This window comes from Schistocerca nitens, unplaced genomic scaffold, assembly GCF_023898315.1.
Source record: "Schistocerca nitens isolate TAMUIC-IGC-003100 unplaced genomic scaffold, iqSchNite1.1 HiC_scaffold_242, whole genome shotgun sequence".
Classification (NCBI taxonomy): Eukaryota; Metazoa; Arthropoda; class Insecta; order Orthoptera; family Acrididae; genus Schistocerca; species Schistocerca nitens.
In genome coordinates, this window is record NW_026045783.1 from 20,359 (window position 1) to 37,386 (window position 17,028).

The 17,028-nt window shown below is 45.2% G+C and overlaps 21 non-coding genes across 21 annotated transcripts; all 21 read right to left on the reverse strand.

Annotated features, from left to right (window-relative positions):
• Positions 1-301: 301 nt before the first annotated feature.
• Positions 302-417, reverse strand: Trnal-caa (transfer RNA leucine (anticodon CAA)). The gene is made up of 2 exons: positions 380-417; positions 302-347 (listed from the first exon to the last, which is right to left on the reverse strand). It is a non-coding gene; the product is annotated as a tRNA-Leu (tRNA).
• A 702-nt stretch (positions 418-1,119) lies between these two features.
• Positions 1,120-1,235, reverse strand: Trnal-caa (transfer RNA leucine (anticodon CAA)). Its single transcript has 2 exons — positions 1,198-1,235; positions 1,120-1,165 (listed from the first exon to the last, which is right to left on the reverse strand). It is a non-coding gene; the product is annotated as a tRNA-Leu (tRNA).
• A 702-nt stretch (positions 1,236-1,937) lies between these two features.
• Trnal-caa (transfer RNA leucine (anticodon CAA)) lies at positions 1,938-2,053 on the reverse strand. The gene is made up of 2 exons: positions 2,016-2,053; positions 1,938-1,983 (listed from the first exon to the last, which is right to left on the reverse strand). It is a non-coding gene; the product is annotated as a tRNA-Leu (tRNA).
• A 702-nt stretch (positions 2,054-2,755) lies between these two features.
• Positions 2,756-2,871, reverse strand: Trnal-caa (transfer RNA leucine (anticodon CAA)). Its single transcript has 2 exons — positions 2,834-2,871; positions 2,756-2,801 (listed from the first exon to the last, which is right to left on the reverse strand). It is a non-coding gene; the product is annotated as a tRNA-Leu (tRNA).
• A 702-nt stretch (positions 2,872-3,573) lies between these two features.
• On the reverse strand, positions 3,574-3,689 carry Trnal-caa (transfer RNA leucine (anticodon CAA)). Its single transcript has 2 exons — positions 3,652-3,689; positions 3,574-3,619 (listed from the first exon to the last, which is right to left on the reverse strand). It is a non-coding gene; the product is annotated as a tRNA-Leu (tRNA).
• Positions 3,690-4,391: 702 nt separating this feature from the next.
• Trnal-caa (transfer RNA leucine (anticodon CAA)) lies at positions 4,392-4,507 on the reverse strand. Its single transcript has 2 exons — positions 4,470-4,507; positions 4,392-4,437 (listed from the first exon to the last, which is right to left on the reverse strand). It is a non-coding gene; the product is annotated as a tRNA-Leu (tRNA).
• A 702-nt stretch (positions 4,508-5,209) lies between these two features.
• Trnal-caa (transfer RNA leucine (anticodon CAA)) lies at positions 5,210-5,325 on the reverse strand. The gene is made up of 2 exons: positions 5,288-5,325; positions 5,210-5,255 (listed from the first exon to the last, which is right to left on the reverse strand). It is a non-coding gene; the product is annotated as a tRNA-Leu (tRNA).
• Positions 5,326-6,027: 702 nt separating this feature from the next.
• Trnal-caa (transfer RNA leucine (anticodon CAA)) lies at positions 6,028-6,143 on the reverse strand. Its single transcript has 2 exons — positions 6,106-6,143; positions 6,028-6,073 (listed from the first exon to the last, which is right to left on the reverse strand). It is a non-coding gene; the product is annotated as a tRNA-Leu (tRNA).
• Positions 6,144-6,845: 702 nt separating this feature from the next.
• On the reverse strand, positions 6,846-6,961 carry Trnal-caa (transfer RNA leucine (anticodon CAA)). Its single transcript has 2 exons — positions 6,924-6,961; positions 6,846-6,891 (listed from the first exon to the last, which is right to left on the reverse strand). It is a non-coding gene; the product is annotated as a tRNA-Leu (tRNA).
• Positions 6,962-7,663: 702 nt separating this feature from the next.
• Positions 7,664-7,779, reverse strand: Trnal-caa (transfer RNA leucine (anticodon CAA)). The gene is made up of 2 exons: positions 7,742-7,779; positions 7,664-7,709 (listed from the first exon to the last, which is right to left on the reverse strand). It is a non-coding gene; the product is annotated as a tRNA-Leu (tRNA).
• A 702-nt stretch (positions 7,780-8,481) lies between these two features.
• Trnal-caa (transfer RNA leucine (anticodon CAA)) lies at positions 8,482-8,597 on the reverse strand. The gene is made up of 2 exons: positions 8,560-8,597; positions 8,482-8,527 (listed from the first exon to the last, which is right to left on the reverse strand). It is a non-coding gene; the product is annotated as a tRNA-Leu (tRNA).
• A 702-nt stretch (positions 8,598-9,299) lies between these two features.
• On the reverse strand, positions 9,300-9,415 carry Trnal-caa (transfer RNA leucine (anticodon CAA)). Its single transcript has 2 exons — positions 9,378-9,415; positions 9,300-9,345 (listed from the first exon to the last, which is right to left on the reverse strand). It is a non-coding gene; the product is annotated as a tRNA-Leu (tRNA).
• Positions 9,416-10,117: 702 nt separating this feature from the next.
• On the reverse strand, positions 10,118-10,233 carry Trnal-caa (transfer RNA leucine (anticodon CAA)). Its single transcript has 2 exons — positions 10,196-10,233; positions 10,118-10,163 (listed from the first exon to the last, which is right to left on the reverse strand). It is a non-coding gene; the product is annotated as a tRNA-Leu (tRNA).
• A 702-nt stretch (positions 10,234-10,935) lies between these two features.
• Positions 10,936-11,051, reverse strand: Trnal-caa (transfer RNA leucine (anticodon CAA)). The gene is made up of 2 exons: positions 11,014-11,051; positions 10,936-10,981 (listed from the first exon to the last, which is right to left on the reverse strand). It is a non-coding gene; the product is annotated as a tRNA-Leu (tRNA).
• A 701-nt stretch (positions 11,052-11,752) lies between these two features.
• Positions 11,753-11,868, reverse strand: Trnal-caa (transfer RNA leucine (anticodon CAA)). Its single transcript has 2 exons — positions 11,831-11,868; positions 11,753-11,798 (listed from the first exon to the last, which is right to left on the reverse strand). It is a non-coding gene; the product is annotated as a tRNA-Leu (tRNA).
• Positions 11,869-12,570: 702 nt separating this feature from the next.
• Trnal-caa (transfer RNA leucine (anticodon CAA)) lies at positions 12,571-12,686 on the reverse strand. Its single transcript has 2 exons — positions 12,649-12,686; positions 12,571-12,616 (listed from the first exon to the last, which is right to left on the reverse strand). It is a non-coding gene; the product is annotated as a tRNA-Leu (tRNA).
• Positions 12,687-13,388: 702 nt separating this feature from the next.
• Trnal-caa (transfer RNA leucine (anticodon CAA)) lies at positions 13,389-13,504 on the reverse strand. Its single transcript has 2 exons — positions 13,467-13,504; positions 13,389-13,434 (listed from the first exon to the last, which is right to left on the reverse strand). It is a non-coding gene; the product is annotated as a tRNA-Leu (tRNA).
• Positions 13,505-14,206: 702 nt separating this feature from the next.
• On the reverse strand, positions 14,207-14,322 carry Trnal-caa (transfer RNA leucine (anticodon CAA)). The gene is made up of 2 exons: positions 14,285-14,322; positions 14,207-14,252 (listed from the first exon to the last, which is right to left on the reverse strand). It is a non-coding gene; the product is annotated as a tRNA-Leu (tRNA).
• A 702-nt stretch (positions 14,323-15,024) lies between these two features.
• Trnal-caa (transfer RNA leucine (anticodon CAA)) lies at positions 15,025-15,140 on the reverse strand. The gene is made up of 2 exons: positions 15,103-15,140; positions 15,025-15,070 (listed from the first exon to the last, which is right to left on the reverse strand). It is a non-coding gene; the product is annotated as a tRNA-Leu (tRNA).
• Positions 15,141-15,842: 702 nt separating this feature from the next.
• Positions 15,843-15,958, reverse strand: Trnal-caa (transfer RNA leucine (anticodon CAA)). Its single transcript has 2 exons — positions 15,921-15,958; positions 15,843-15,888 (listed from the first exon to the last, which is right to left on the reverse strand). It is a non-coding gene; the product is annotated as a tRNA-Leu (tRNA).
• Positions 15,959-16,660: 702 nt separating this feature from the next.
• Positions 16,661-16,776, reverse strand: Trnal-caa (transfer RNA leucine (anticodon CAA)). The gene is made up of 2 exons: positions 16,739-16,776; positions 16,661-16,706 (listed from the first exon to the last, which is right to left on the reverse strand). It is a non-coding gene; the product is annotated as a tRNA-Leu (tRNA).
• Between the last annotated feature and the right edge of the window lie 252 nt (positions 16,777-17,028).

Sequence of the window (17,028 nt, forward strand, 5' to 3'; positions counted from 1 at the left end):
TCACACTGTCGTTAGCACTCTGCATCTCTAGACAAGAGTCGTTTTCATACCACAAGTGTCCCTTTTGACGTGTTTGCGGCTGTGGCGCGGAAGTATCCTCACGAGGGGAAAGCCGTATTTACAACCAACACTCTCTGTTTGTAGCTCACACTACCGAAGAAACAATTTGGTGCCGTAGGTGCGCTTCTGTTTGATGCAAACTTTTGATTTCACTTAGGAGAACACGGCCAGTATCGTGCTGTTGCACATTACAAAGGATCTCAATGATATTCAGGGTGCTCCAGTGAAGCGACAAAATCTGTGTCAGGAGTGGGATTCGAACCCACGCCCTCATTCGAGGACCAGAAGGCTCTAGCTGCTACTGCAGCCAAGGTCGTTCCTTGAGTCTGGCGCCTTAGACCGCTCGGCCATCCTGACACTTGATTTGATACTCCTCGTTTGTTCTATTAGAGTACTTGCAGTTGATGTTGTAGTCGCATCCACGTTGTCACAGTACGCAGGCATGAGTTCTGCACCCGTTAGACGTTCGCCAGACGCAGCCGCACAAATATAGCGCAGAATGTACCACCAAAAGAGTTTCTCAAATCCAAATAATCACAGCAATCAATACATTTCGTTCGAAACTAAGTCGTCTGTTAAAGACATCAGAGATTAGACAGAATGCAGAGGTCTATCTGTCGAGTAATATCTCAAGTATTGGTCACGTTGTAATCTCCATAAAGTAATACTTTGAGTATATGAATTTATTTCGTGTTCTCTGTATTTCATCAGTGACTATTATTGTACAGATGATGTACTGGTCAGCCTGCACTGTTTCCTCACACTGTCGTTAGCACTCTGCATCTCTAGACAAGAGTCGTTTTCATACCACAAGTGTCCCTTTTGACGTGTTTGCGGCTGTGGCGCGGAAGTATCCTCACGAGGGGAAAGCCGTATTTACAACCAACACTCTCTGTTTGTAGCTCACACTACCGAAGAAACAATTTGGTGCCGTAGGTGCGCTTCTGTTTGATGCAAACTTTTGATTTCACTTAGGAGAACACGGCCAGTATCGTGCTGTTGCACATTACAAAGGATCTCAATGATATTCAGGGTGCTCCAGTGAAGCGACAAAATCTGTGTCAGGAGTGGGATTCGAACCCACGCCCTCATTCGAGGACCAGAAGGCTCTAGCTGCTACTGCAGCCAAGGTCGTTCCTTGAGTCTGGCGCCTTAGACCGCTCGGCCATCCTGACACTTGATTTGATACTCCTCGTTTGTTCTATTAGAGTACTTGCAGTTGATGTTGTAGTCGCATCCACGTTGTCACAGTACGCAGGCATGAGTTCTGCACCCGTTAGACGTTCGCCAGACGCAGCCGCACAAATATAGCGCAGAATGTACCACCAAAAGAGTTTCTCAAATCCAAATAATCACAGCAATCAATACATTTCGTTCGAAACTAAGTCGTCTGTTAAAGACATCAGAGATTAGACAGAATGCAGAGGTCTATCTGTCGAGTAATATCTCAAGTATTGGTCACGTTGTAATCTCCATAAAGTAATACTTTGAGTATATGAATTTATTTCGTGTTCTCTGTATTTCATCAGTGACTATTATTGTACAGATGATGTACTGGTCAGCCTGCACTGTTTCCTCACACTGTCGTTAGCACTCTGCATCTCTAGACAAGAGTCGTTTTCATACCACAAGTGTCCCTTTTGACGTGTTTGCGGCTGTGGCGCGGAAGTATCCTCACGAGGGGAAAGCCGTATTTACAACCAACACTCTCTGTTTGTAGCTCACACTACCGAAGAAACAATTTGGTGCCGTAGGTGCGCTTCTGTTTGATGCAAACTTTTGATTTCACTTAGGAGAACACGGCCAGTATCGTGCTGTTGCACATTACAAAGGATCTCAATGATATTCAGGGTGCTCCAGTGAAGCGACAAAATCTGTGTCAGGAGTGGGATTCGAACCCACGCCCTCATTCGAGGACCAGAAGGCTCTAGCTGCTACTGCAGCCAAGGTCGTTCCTTGAGTCTGGCGCCTTAGACCGCTCGGCCATCCTGACACTTGATTTGATACTCCTCGTTTGTTCTATTAGAGTACTTGCAGTTGATGTTGTAGTCGCATCCACGTTGTCACAGTACGCAGGCATGAGTTCTGCACCCGTTAGACGTTCGCCAGACGCAGCCGCACAAATATAGCGCAGAATGTACCACCAAAAGAGTTTCTCAAATCCAAATAATCACAGCAATCAATACATTTCGTTCGAAACTAAGTCGTCTGTTAAAGACATCAGAGATTAGACAGAATGCAGAGGTCTATCTGTCGAGTAATATCTCAAGTATTGGTCACGTTGTAATCTCCATAAAGTAATACTTTGAGTATATGAATTTATTTCGTGTTCTCTGTATTTCATCAGTGACTATTATTGTACAGATGATGTACTGGTCAGCCTGCACTGTTTCCTCACACTGTCGTTAGCACTCTGCATCTCTAGACAAGAGTCGTTTTCATACCACAAGTGTCCCTTTTGACGTGTTTGCGGCTGTGGCGCGGAAGTATCCTCACGAGGGGAAAGCCGTATTTACAACCAACACTCTCTGTTTGTAGCTCACACTACCGAAGAAACAATTTGGTGCCGTAGGTGCGCTTCTGTTTGATGCAAACTTTTGATTTCACTTAGGAGAACACGGCCAGTATCGTGCTGTTGCACATTACAAAGGATCTCAATGATATTCAGGGTGCTCCAGTGAAGCGACAAAATCTGTGTCAGGAGTGGGATTCGAACCCACGCCCTCATTCGAGGACCAGAAGGCTCTAGCTGCTACTGCAGCCAAGGTCGTTCCTTGAGTCTGGCGCCTTAGACCGCTCGGCCATCCTGACACTTGATTTGATACTCCTCGTTTGTTCTATTAGAGTACTTGCAGTTGATGTTGTAGTCGCATCCACGTTGTCACAGTACGCAGGCATGAGTTCTGCACCCGTTAGACGTTCGCCAGACGCAGCCGCACAAATATAGCGCAGAATGTACCACCAAAAGAGTTTCTCAAATCCAAATAATCACAGCAATCAATACATTTCGTTCGAAACTAAGTCGTCTGTTAAAGACATCAGAGATTAGACAGAATGCAGAGGTCTATCTGTCGAGTAATATCTCAAGTATTGGTCACGTTGTAATCTCCATAAAGTAATACTTTGAGTATATGAATTTATTTCGTGTTCTCTGTATTTCATCAGTGACTATTATTGTACAGATGATGTACTGGTCAGCCTGCACTGTTTCCTCACACTGTCGTTAGCACTCTGCATCTCTAGACAAGAGTCGTTTTCATACCACAAGTGTCCCTTTTGACGTGTTTGCGGCTGTGGCGCGGAAGTATCCTCACGAGGGGAAAGCCGTATTTACAACCAACACTCTCTGTTTGTAGCTCACACTACCGAAGAAACAATTTGGTGCCGTAGGTGCGCTTCTGTTTGATGCAAACTTTTGATTTCACTTAGGAGAACACGGCCAGTATCGTGCTGTTGCACATTACAAAGGATCTCAATGATATTCAGGGTGCTCCAGTGAAGCGACAAAATCTGTGTCAGGAGTGGGATTCGAACCCACGCCCTCATTCGAGGACCAGAAGGCTCTAGCTGCTACTGCAGCCAAGGTCGTTCCTTGAGTCTGGCGCCTTAGACCGCTCGGCCATCCTGACACTTGATTTGATACTCCTCGTTTGTTCTATTAGAGTACTTGCAGTTGATGTTGTAGTCGCATCCACGTTGTCACAGTACGCAGGCATGAGTTCTGCACCCGTTAGACGTTCGCCAGACGCAGCCGCACAAATATAGCGCAGAATGTACCACCAAAAGAGTTTCTCAAATCCAAATAATCACAGCAATCAATACATTTCGTTCGAAACTAAGTCGTCTGTTAAAGACATCAGAGATTAGACAGAATGCAGAGGTCTATCTGTCGAGTAATATCTCAAGTATTGGTCACGTTGTAATCTCCATAAAGTAATACTTTGAGTATATGAATTTATTTCGTGTTCTCTGTATTTCATCAGTGACTATTATTGTACAGATGATGTACTGGTCAGCCTGCACTGTTTCCTCACACTGTCGTTAGCACTCTGCATCTCTAGACAAGAGTCGTTTTCATACCACAAGTGTCCCTTTTGACGTGTTTGCGGCTGTGGCGCGGAAGTATCCTCACGAGGGGAAAGCCGTATTTACAACCAACACTCTCTGTTTGTAGCTCACACTACCGAAGAAACAATTTGGTGCCGTAGGTGCGCTTCTGTTTGATGCAAACTTTTGATTTCACTTAGGAGAACACGGCCAGTATCGTGCTGTTGCACATTACAAAGGATCTCAATGATATTCAGGGTGCTCCAGTGAAGCGACAAAATCTGTGTCAGGAGTGGGATTCGAACCCACGCCCTCATTCGAGGACCAGAAGGCTCTAGCTGCTACTGCAGCCAAGGTCGTTCCTTGAGTCTGGCGCCTTAGACCGCTCGGCCATCCTGACACTTGATTTGATACTCCTCGTTTGTTCTATTAGAGTACTTGCAGTTGATGTTGTAGTCGCATCCACGTTGTCACAGTACGCAGGCATGAGTTCTGCACCCGTTAGACGTTCGCCAGACGCAGCCGCACAAATATAGCGCAGAATGTACCACCAAAAGAGTTTCTCAAATCCAAATAATCACAGCAATCAATACATTTCGTTCGAAACTAAGTCGTCTGTTAAAGACATCAGAGATTAGACAGAATGCAGAGGTCTATCTGTCGAGTAATATCTCAAGTATTGGTCACGTTGTAATCTCCATAAAGTAATACTTTGAGTATATGAATTTATTTCGTGTTCTCTGTATTTCATCAGTGACTATTATTGTACAGATGATGTACTGGTCAGCCTGCACTGTTTCCTCACACTGTCGTTAGCACTCTGCATCTCTAGACAAGAGTCGTTTTCATACCACAAGTGTCCCTTTTGACGTGTTTGCGGCTGTGGCGCGGAAGTATCCTCACGAGGGGAAAGCCGTATTTACAACCAACACTCTCTGTTTGTAGCTCACACTACCGAAGAAACAATTTGGTGCCGTAGGTGCGCTTCTGTTTGATGCAAACTTTTGATTTCACTTAGGAGAACACGGCCAGTATCGTGCTGTTGCACATTACAAAGGATCTCAATGATATTCAGGGTGCTCCAGTGAAGCGACAAAATCTGTGTCAGGAGTGGGATTCGAACCCACGCCCTCATTCGAGGACCAGAAGGCTCTAGCTGCTACTGCAGCCAAGGTCGTTCCTTGAGTCTGGCGCCTTAGACCGCTCGGCCATCCTGACACTTGATTTGATACTCCTCGTTTGTTCTATTAGAGTACTTGCAGTTGATGTTGTAGTCGCATCCACGTTGTCACAGTACGCAGGCATGAGTTCTGCACCCGTTAGACGTTCGCCAGACGCAGCCGCACAAATATAGCGCAGAATGTACCACCAAAAGAGTTTCTCAAATCCAAATAATCACAGCAATCAATACATTTCGTTCGAAACTAAGTCGTCTGTTAAAGACATCAGAGATTAGACAGAATGCAGAGGTCTATCTGTCGAGTAATATCTCAAGTATTGGTCACGTTGTAATCTCCATAAAGTAATACTTTGAGTATATGAATTTATTTCGTGTTCTCTGTATTTCATCAGTGACTATTATTGTACAGATGATGTACTGGTCAGCCTGCACTGTTTCCTCACACTGTCGTTAGCACTCTGCATCTCTAGACAAGAGTCGTTTTCATACCACAAGTGTCCCTTTTGACGTGTTTGCGGCTGTGGCGCGGAAGTATCCTCACGAGGGGAAAGCCGTATTTACAACCAACACTCTCTGTTTGTAGCTCACACTACCGAAGAAACAATTTGGTGCCGTAGGTGCGCTTCTGTTTGATGCAAACTTTTGATTTCACTTAGGAGAACACGGCCAGTATCGTGCTGTTGCACATTACAAAGGATCTCAATGATATTCAGGGTGCTCCAGTGAAGCGACAAAATCTGTGTCAGGAGTGGGATTCGAACCCACGCCCTCATTCGAGGACCAGAAGGCTCTAGCTGCTACTGCAGCCAAGGTCGTTCCTTGAGTCTGGCGCCTTAGACCGCTCGGCCATCCTGACACTTGATTTGATACTCCTCGTTTGTTCTATTAGAGTACTTGCAGTTGATGTTGTAGTCGCATCCACGTTGTCACAGTACGCAGGCATGAGTTCTGCACCCGTTAGACGTTCGCCAGACGCAGCCGCACAAATATAGCGCAGAATGTACCACCAAAAGAGTTTCTCAAATCCAAATAATCACAGCAATCAATACATTTCGTTCGAAACTAAGTCGTCTGTTAAAGACATCAGAGATTAGACAGAATGCAGAGGTCTATCTGTCGAGTAATATCTCAAGTATTGGTCACGTTGTAATCTCCATAAAGTAATACTTTGAGTATATGAATTTATTTCGTGTTCTCTGTATTTCATCAGTGACTATTATTGTACAGATGATGTACTGGTCAGCCTGCACTGTTTCCTCACACTGTCGTTAGCACTCTGCATCTCTAGACAAGAGTCGTTTTCATACCACAAGTGTCCCTTTTGACGTGTTTGCGGCTGTGGCGCGGAAGTATCCTCACGAGGGGAAAGCCGTATTTACAACCAACACTCTCTGTTTGTAGCTCACACTACCGAAGAAACAATTTGGTGCCGTAGGTGCGCTTCTGTTTGATGCAAACTTTTGATTTCACTTAGGAGAACACGGCCAGTATCGTGCTGTTGCACATTACAAAGGATCTCAATGATATTCAGGGTGCTCCAGTGAAGCGACAAAATCTGTGTCAGGAGTGGGATTCGAACCCACGCCCTCATTCGAGGACCAGAAGGCTCTAGCTGCTACTGCAGCCAAGGTCGTTCCTTGAGTCTGGCGCCTTAGACCGCTCGGCCATCCTGACACTTGATTTGATACTCCTCGTTTGTTCTATTAGAGTACTTGCAGTTGATGTTGTAGTCGCATCCACGTTGTCACAGTACGCAGGCATGAGTTCTGCACCCGTTAGACGTTCGCCAGACGCAGCCGCACAAATATAGCGCAGAATGTACCACCAAAAGAGTTTCTCAAATCCAAATAATCACAGCAATCAATACATTTCGTTCGAAACTAAGTCGTCTGTTAAAGACATCAGAGATTAGACAGAATGCAGAGGTCTATCTGTCGAGTAATATCTCAAGTATTGGTCACGTTGTAATCTCCATAAAGTAATACTTTGAGTATATGAATTTATTTCGTGTTCTCTGTATTTCATCAGTGACTATTATTGTACAGATGATGTACTGGTCAGCCTGCACTGTTTCCTCACACTGTCGTTAGCACTCTGCATCTCTAGACAAGAGTCGTTTTCATACCACAAGTGTCCCTTTTGACGTGTTTGCGGCTGTGGCGCGGAAGTATCCTCACGAGGGGAAAGCCGTATTTACAACCAACACTCTCTGTTTGTAGCTCACACTACCGAAGAAACAATTTGGTGCCGTAGGTGCGCTTCTGTTTGATGCAAACTTTTGATTTCACTTAGGAGAACACGGCCAGTATCGTGCTGTTGCACATTACAAAGGATCTCAATGATATTCAGGGTGCTCCAGTGAAGCGACAAAATCTGTGTCAGGAGTGGGATTCGAACCCACGCCCTCATTCGAGGACCAGAAGGCTCTAGCTGCTACTGCAGCCAAGGTCGTTCCTTGAGTCTGGCGCCTTAGACCGCTCGGCCATCCTGACACTTGATTTGATACTCCTCGTTTGTTCTATTAGAGTACTTGCAGTTGATGTTGTAGTCGCATCCACGTTGTCACAGTACGCAGGCATGAGTTCTGCACCCGTTAGACGTTCGCCAGACGCAGCCGCACAAATATAGCGCAGAATGTACCACCAAAAGAGTTTCTCAAATCCAAATAATCACAGCAATCAATACATTTCGTTCGAAACTAAGTCGTCTGTTAAAGACATCAGAGATTAGACAGAATGCAGAGGTCTATCTGTCGAGTAATATCTCAAGTATTGGTCACGTTGTAATCTCCATAAAGTAATACTTTGAGTATATGAATTTATTTCGTGTTCTCTGTATTTCATCAGTGACTATTATTGTACAGATGATGTACTGGTCAGCCTGCACTGTTTCCTCACACTGTCGTTAGCACTCTGCATCTCTAGACAAGAGTCGTTTTCATACCACAAGTGTCCCTTTTGACGTGTTTGCGGCTGTGGCGCGGAAGTATCCTCACGAGGGGAAAGCCGTATTTACAACCAACACTCTCTGTTTGTAGCTCACACTACCGAAGAAACAATTTGGTGCCGTAGGTGCGCTTCTGTTTGATGCAAACTTTTGATTTCACTTAGGAGAACACGGCCAGTATCGTGCTGTTGCACATTACAAAGGATCTCAATGATATTCAGGGTGCTCCAGTGAAGCGACAAAATCTGTGTCAGGAGTGGGATTCGAACCCACGCCCTCATTCGAGGACCAGAAGGCTCTAGCTGCTACTGCAGCCAAGGTCGTTCCTTGAGTCTGGCGCCTTAGACCGCTCGGCCATCCTGACACTTGATTTGATACTCCTCGTTTGTTCTATTAGAGTACTTGCAGTTGATGTTGTAGTCGCATCCACGTTGTCACAGTACGCAGGCATGAGTTCTGCACCCGTTAGACGTTCGCCAGACGCAGCCGCACAAATATAGCGCAGAATGTACCACCAAAAGAGTTTCTCAAATCCAAATAATCACAGCAATCAATACATTTCGTTCGAAACTAAGTCGTCTGTTAAAGACATCAGAGATTAGACAGAATGCAGAGGTCTATCTGTCGAGTAATATCTCAAGTATTGGTCACGTTGTAATCTCCATAAAGTAATACTTTGAGTATATGAATTTATTTCGTGTTCTCTGTATTTCATCAGTGACTATTATTGTACAGATGATGTACTGGTCAGCCTGCACTGTTTCCTCACACTGTCGTTAGCACTCTGCATCTCTAGACAAGAGTCGTTTTCATACCACAAGTGTCCCTTTTGACGTGTTTGCGGCTGTGGCGCGGAAGTATCCTCACGAGGGGAAAGCCGTATTTACAACCAACACTCTCTGTTTGTAGCTCACACTACCGAAGAAACAATTTGGTGCCGTAGGTGCGCTTCTGTTTGATGCAAACTTTTGATTTCACTTAGGAGAACACGGCCAGTATCGTGCTGTTGCACATTACAAAGGATCTCAATGATATTCAGGGTGCTCCAGTGAAGCGACAAAATCTGTGTCAGGAGTGGGATTCGAACCCACGCCCTCATTCGAGGACCAGAAGGCTCTAGCTGCTACTGCAGCCAAGGTCGTTCCTTGAGTCTGGCGCCTTAGACCGCTCGGCCATCCTGACACTTGATTTGATACTCCTCGTTTGTTCTATTAGAGTACTTGCAGTTGATGTTGTAGTCGCATCCACGTTGTCACAGTACGCAGGCATGAGTTCTGCACCCGTTAGACGTTCGCCAGACGCAGCCGCACAAATATAGCGCAGAATGTACCACCAAAAGAGTTTCTCAAATCCAAATAATCACAGCAATCAATACATTTCGTTCGAAACTAAGTCGTCTGTTAAAGACATCAGAGATTAGACAGAATGCAGAGGTCTATCTGTCGAGTAATATCTCAAGTATTGGTCACGTTGTAATCTCCATAAAGTAATACTTTGAGTATATGAATTTATTTCGTGTTCTCTGTATTTCATCAGTGACTATTATTGTACAGATGATGTACTGGTCAGCCTGCACTGTTTCCTCACACTGTCGTTAGCACTCTGCATCTCTAGACAAGAGTCGTTTTCATACCACAAGTGTCCCTTTTGACGTGTTTGCGGCTGTGGCGCGGAAGTATCCTCACGAGGGGAAAGCCGTATTTACAACCAACACTCTCTGTTTGTAGCTCACACTACCGAAGAAACAATTTGGTGCCGTAGGTGCGCTTCTGTTTGATGCAAACTTTTGATTTCACTTAGGAGAACACGGCCAGTATCGTGCTGTTGCACATTACAAAGGATCTCAATGATATTCAGGGTGCTCCAGTGAAGCGACAAAATCTGTGTCAGGAGTGGGATTCGAACCCACGCCCTCATTCGAGGACCAGAAGGCTCTAGCTGCTACTGCAGCCAAGGTCGTTCCTTGAGTCTGGCGCCTTAGACCGCTCGGCCATCCTGACACTTGATTTGATACTCCTCGTTTGTTCTATTAGAGTACTTGCAGTTGATGTTGTAGTCGCATCCACGTTGTCACAGTACGCAGGCATGAGTTCTGCACCCGTTAGACGTTCGCCAGACGCAGCCGCACAAATATAGCGCAGAATGTACCACCAAAAGAGTTTCTCAAATCCAAATAATCACAGCAATCAATACATTTCGTTCGAAACTAAGTCGTCTGTTAAAGACATCAGAGATTAGACAGAATGCAGAGGTCTATCTGTCGAGTAATATCTCAAGTATTGGTCACGTTGTAATCTCCATAAAGTAATACTTTGAGTATATGAATTTATTTCGTGTTCTCTGTATTTCATCAGTGACTATTATTGTACAGATGATGTACTGGTCAGCCTGCACTGTTTCCTCACACTGTCGTTAGCACTCTGCATCTCTAGACAAGAGTCGTTTTCATACCACAAGTGTCCCTTTTGACGTGTTTGCGGCTGTGGCGCGGAAGTATCCTCACGAGGGGAAAGCCGTATTTACAACCAACACTCTCTGTTTGTAGCTCACACTACCGAAGAAACAATTTGGTGCCGTAGGTGCGCTTCTGTTTGATGCAAACTTTTGATTTCACTTAGGAGAACACGGCCAGTATCGTGCTGTTGCACATTACAAAGGATCTCAATGATATTCAGGGTGCTCCAGTGAAGCGACAAAATCTGTGTCAGGAGTGGGATTCGAACCCACGCCCTCATTCGAGGACCAGAAGGCTCTAGCTGCTACTGCAGCCAAGGTCGTTCCTTGAGTCTGGCGCCTTAGACCGCTCGGCCATCCTGACACTTGATTTGATACTCCTCGTTTGTTCTATTAGAGTACTTGCAGTTGATGTTGTAGTCGCATCCACGTTGTCACAGTACGCAGGCATGAGTTCTGCACCCGTTAGACGTTCGCCAGACGCAGCCGCACAATATAGCGCAGAATGTACCACCAAAAGAGTTTCTCAAATCCAAATAATCACAGCAATCAATACATTTCGTTCGAAACTAAGTCGTCTGTTAAAGACATCAGAGATTAGACAGAATGCAGAGGTCTATCTGTCGAGTAATATCTCAAGTATTGGTCACGTTGTAATCTCCATAAAGTAATACTTTGAGTATATGAATTTATTTCGTGTTCTCTGTATTTCATCAGTGACTATTATTGTACAGATGATGTACTGGTCAGCCTGCACTGTTTCCTCACACTGTCGTTAGCACTCTGCATCTCTAGACAAGAGTCGTTTTCATACCACAAGTGTCCCTTTTGACGTGTTTGCGGCTGTGGCGCGGAAGTATCCTCACGAGGGGAAAGCCGTATTTACAACCAACACTCTCTGTTTGTAGCTCACACTACCGAAGAAACAATTTGGTGCCGTAGGTGCGCTTCTGTTTGATGCAAACTTTTGATTTCACTTAGGAGAACACGGCCAGTATCGTGCTGTTGCACATTACAAAGGATCTCAATGATATTCAGGGTGCTCCAGTGAAGCGACAAAATCTGTGTCAGGAGTGGGATTCGAACCCACGCCCTCATTCGAGGACCAGAAGGCTCTAGCTGCTACTGCAGCCAAGGTCGTTCCTTGAGTCTGGCGCCTTAGACCGCTCGGCCATCCTGACACTTGATTTGATACTCCTCGTTTGTTCTATTAGAGTACTTGCAGTTGATGTTGTAGTCGCATCCACGTTGTCACAGTACGCAGGCATGAGTTCTGCACCCGTTAGACGTTCGCCAGACGCAGCCGCACAAATATAGCGCAGAATGTACCACCAAAAGAGTTTCTCAAATCCAAATAATCACAGCAATCAATACATTTCGTTCGAAACTAAGTCGTCTGTTAAAGACATCAGAGATTAGACAGAATGCAGAGGTCTATCTGTCGAGTAATATCTCAAGTATTGGTCACGTTGTAATCTCCATAAAGTAATACTTTGAGTATATGAATTTATTTCGTGTTCTCTGTATTTCATCAGTGACTATTATTGTACAGATGATGTACTGGTCAGCCTGCACTGTTTCCTCACACTGTCGTTAGCACTCTGCATCTCTAGACAAGAGTCGTTTTCATACCACAAGTGTCCCTTTTGACGTGTTTGCGGCTGTGGCGCGGAAGTATCCTCACGAGGGGAAAGCCGTATTTACAACCAACACTCTCTGTTTGTAGCTCACACTACCGAAGAAACAATTTGGTGCCGTAGGTGCGCTTCTGTTTGATGCAAACTTTTGATTTCACTTAGGAGAACACGGCCAGTATCGTGCTGTTGCACATTACAAAGGATCTCAATGATATTCAGGGTGCTCCAGTGAAGCGACAAAATCTGTGTCAGGAGTGGGATTCGAACCCACGCCCTCATTCGAGGACCAGAAGGCTCTAGCTGCTACTGCAGCCAAGGTCGTTCCTTGAGTCTGGCGCCTTAGACCGCTCGGCCATCCTGACACTTGATTTGATACTCCTCGTTTGTTCTATTAGAGTACTTGCAGTTGATGTTGTAGTCGCATCCACGTTGTCACAGTACGCAGGCATGAGTTCTGCACCCGTTAGACGTTCGCCAGACGCAGCCGCACAAATATAGCGCAGAATGTACCACCAAAAGAGTTTCTCAAATCCAAATAATCACAGCAATCAATACATTTCGTTCGAAACTAAGTCGTCTGTTAAAGACATCAGAGATTAGACAGAATGCAGAGGTCTATCTGTCGAGTAATATCTCAAGTATTGGTCACGTTGTAATCTCCATAAAGTAATACTTTGAGTATATGAATTTATTTCGTGTTCTCTGTATTTCATCAGTGACTATTATTGTACAGATGATGTACTGGTCAGCCTGCACTGTTTCCTCACACTGTCGTTAGCACTCTGCATCTCTAGACAAGAGTCGTTTTCATACCACAAGTGTCCCTTTTGACGTGTTTGCGGCTGTGGCGCGGAAGTATCCTCACGAGGGGAAAGCCGTATTTACAACCAACACTCTCTGTTTGTAGCTCACACTACCGAAGAAACAATTTGGTGCCGTAGGTGCGCTTCTGTTTGATGCAAACTTTTGATTTCACTTAGGAGAACACGGCCAGTATCGTGCTGTTGCACATTACAAAGGATCTCAATGATATTCAGGGTGCTCCAGTGAAGCGACAAAATCTGTGTCAGGAGTGGGATTCGAACCCACGCCCTCATTCGAGGACCAGAAGGCTCTAGCTGCTACTGCAGCCAAGGTCGTTCCTTGAGTCTGGCGCCTTAGACCGCTCGGCCATCCTGACACTTGATTTGATACTCCTCGTTTGTTCTATTAGAGTACTTGCAGTTGATGTTGTAGTCGCATCCACGTTGTCACAGTACGCAGGCATGAGTTCTGCACCCGTTAGACGTTCGCCAGACGCAGCCGCACAAATATAGCGCAGAATGTACCACCAAAAGAGTTTCTCAAATCCAAATAATCACAGCAATCAATACATTTCGTTCGAAACTAAGTCGTCTGTTAAAGACATCAGAGATTAGACAGAATGCAGAGGTCTATCTGTCGAGTAATATCTCAAGTATTGGTCACGTTGTAATCTCCATAAAGTAATACTTTGAGTATATGAATTTATTTCGTGTTCTCTGTATTTCATCAGTGACTATTATTGTACAGATGATGTACTGGTCAGCCTGCACTGTTTCCTCACACTGTCGTTAGCACTCTGCATCTCTAGACAAGAGTCGTTTTCATACCACAAGTGTCCCTTTTGACGTGTTTGCGGCTGTGGCGCGGAAGTATCCTCACGAGGGGAAAGCCGTATTTACAACCAACACTCTCTGTTTGTAGCTCACACTACCGAAGAAACAATTTGGTGCCGTAGGTGCGCTTCTGTTTGATGCAAACTTTTGATTTCACTTAGGAGAACACGGCCAGTATCGTGCTGTTGCACATTACAAAGGATCTCAATGATATTCAGGGTGCTCCAGTGAAGCGACAAAATCTGTGTCAGGAGTGGGATTCGAACCCACGCCCTCATTCGAGGACCAGAAGGCTCTAGCTGCTACTGCAGCCAAGGTCGTTCCTTGAGTCTGGCGCCTTAGACCGCTCGGCCATCCTGACACTTGATTTGATACTCCTCGTTTGTTCTATTAGAGTACTTGCAGTTGATGTTGTAGTCGCATCCACGTTGTCACAGTACGCAGGCATGAGTTCTGCACCCGTTAGACGTTCGCCAGACGCAGCCGCACAAATATAGCGCAGAATGTACCACCAAAAGAGTTTCTCAAATCCAAATAATCACAGCAATCAATACATTTCGTTCGAAACTAAGTCGTCTGTTAAAGACATCAGAGATTAGACAGAATGCAGAGGTCTATCTGTCGAGTAATATCTCAAGTATTGGTCACGTTGTAATCTCCATAAAGTAATACTTTGAGTATATGAATTTATTTCGTGTTCTCTGTATTTCATCAGTGACTATTATTGTACAGATGATGTACTGGTCAGCCTGCACTGTTTCCTCACACTGTCGTTAGCACTCTGCATCTCTAGACAAGAGTCGTTTTCATACCACAAGTGTCCCTTTTGACGTGTTTGCGGCTGTGGCGCGGAAGTATCCTCACGAGGGGAAAGCCGTATTTACAACCAACACTCTCTGTTTGTAGCTCACACTACCGAAGAAACAATTTGGTGCCGTAGGTGCGCTTCTGTTTGATGCAAACTTTTGATTTCACTTAGGAGAACACGGCCAGTATCGTGCTGTTGCACATTACAAAGGATCTCAATGATATTCAGGGTGCTCCAGTGAAGCGACAAAATCTGTGTCAGGAGTGGGATTCGAACCCACGCCCTCATTCGAGGACCAGAAGGCTCTAGCTGCTACTGCAGCCAAGGTCGTTCCTTGAGTCTGGCGCCTTAGACCGCTCGGCCATCCTGACACTTGATTTGATACTCCTCGTTTGTTCTATTAGAGTACTTGCAGTTGATGTTGTAGTCGCATCCACGTTGTCACAGTACGCAGGCATGAGTTCTGCACCCGTTAGACGTTCGCCAGACGCAGCCGCACAAATATAGCGCAGAATGTACCACCAAAAGAGTTTCTCAAATCCAAATAATCACAGCAATCAATACATTTCGTTCGAAACTAAGTCGTCTGTTAAAGACATCAGAGATTAGACAGAATGCAGAGGTCTATCTGTCGAGTAATATCTCAAGTATTGGTCACGTTGTAATCTCCATAAAGTAATACTTTGAGTATATGAATTTATTTCGTGTTCTCTGTATTTCATCAGTGACTATTATTGTACAGATGATGTACTGGTCAGCCTGCACTGTTTCCTCACACTGTCGTTAGCACTCTGCATCTCTAGACAAGAGTCGTTTTCATACCACAAGTGTCCCTTTTGACGTGTTTGCGGCTGTGGCGCGGAAGTATCCTCACGAGGGGAAAGCCGTATTTACAACCAACACTCTCTGTTTGTAGCTCACACTACCGAAGAAACAATTTGGTGCCGTAGGTGCGCTTCTGTTTGATGCAAACTTTTGATTTCACTTAGGAGAACACGGCCAGTATCGTGCTGTTGCACATTACAAAGGATCTCAATGATATTCAGGGTGCTCCAGTGAAGCGACAAAATCTGTGTCAGGAGTGGGATTCGAACCCACGCCCTCATTCGAGGACCAGAAGGCTCTAGCTGCTACTGCAGCCAAGGTCGTTCCTTGAGTCTGGCGCCTTAGACCGCTCGGCCATCCTGACACTTGATTTGATACTCCTCGTTTGTTCTATTAGAGTACTTGCAGTTGATGTTGTAGTCGCATCCACGTTGTCACAGTACGCAGGCATGAGTTCTGCACCCGTTAGACGTTCGCCAGACGCAGCCGCACAAATATAGCGCAGAATGTACCACCAAAAGAGTTTCTCAAATCCAAATAATCACAGCAATCAATACATTTCGTTCGAAACTAAGTCGTCTGTTAAAGACATCAGAGATTAGACAGAATGCAGAGGTCTATCTGTCGAGTAATATCTCAAGTATTGGTCACGTTGTAATCTCCATAAAGTAATACTTTGAGTATATGAATTTATTTCGTGTTCTCTGTATTTCATCAGTGACTATTATTGTACAGATGATGTACTGGTCAGCCTGCACTGTTTCCTCACACTGTCGTTAGCACTCTGCATCTCTAGACAAGAGTCGTTTTCATACCACAAGTGTCCCTTTTGACGTGTTTGCGGCTGTGGCGCGGAAGTATCCTCACGAGGGGAAAGCCGTATTTACAACCAACACTCTCTGTTTGTAGCTCACACTACCGAAGAAACAATTTGGTGCCGTAGGTGCGCTTCTGTTTGATGCAAACTTTTGATTTCACTTAGGAGAACACGGCCAGTATCGTGCTGTTGCACATTACAAAGGATCTCAATGATATTCAGGGTGCTCCAGTGAAGCGACAAAATCTGTGTCAGGAGTGGGATTCGAACCCACGCCCTCATTCGAGGACCAGAAGGCTCTAGCTGCTACTGCAGCCAAGGTCGTTCCTTGAGTCTGGCGCCTTAGACCGCTCGGCCATCCTGACACTTGATTTGATACTCCTCGTTTGTTCTATTAGAGTACTTGCAGTTGATGTTGTAGTCGCATCCACGTTGTCACAGTACGCAGGCATGAGTTCTGCACCCGTTAGACGTTCGCCAGACGCAGCCGCACAAATATAGCGCAGAATGTACCACCAAAAGAGTTTCTCAAATCCAAATAATCACAGCAATCAATACATTTCGTTCGAAACTAAGTCGTCTGTTAAAGACATCAGAGATTAGACAGAATGCAGAGG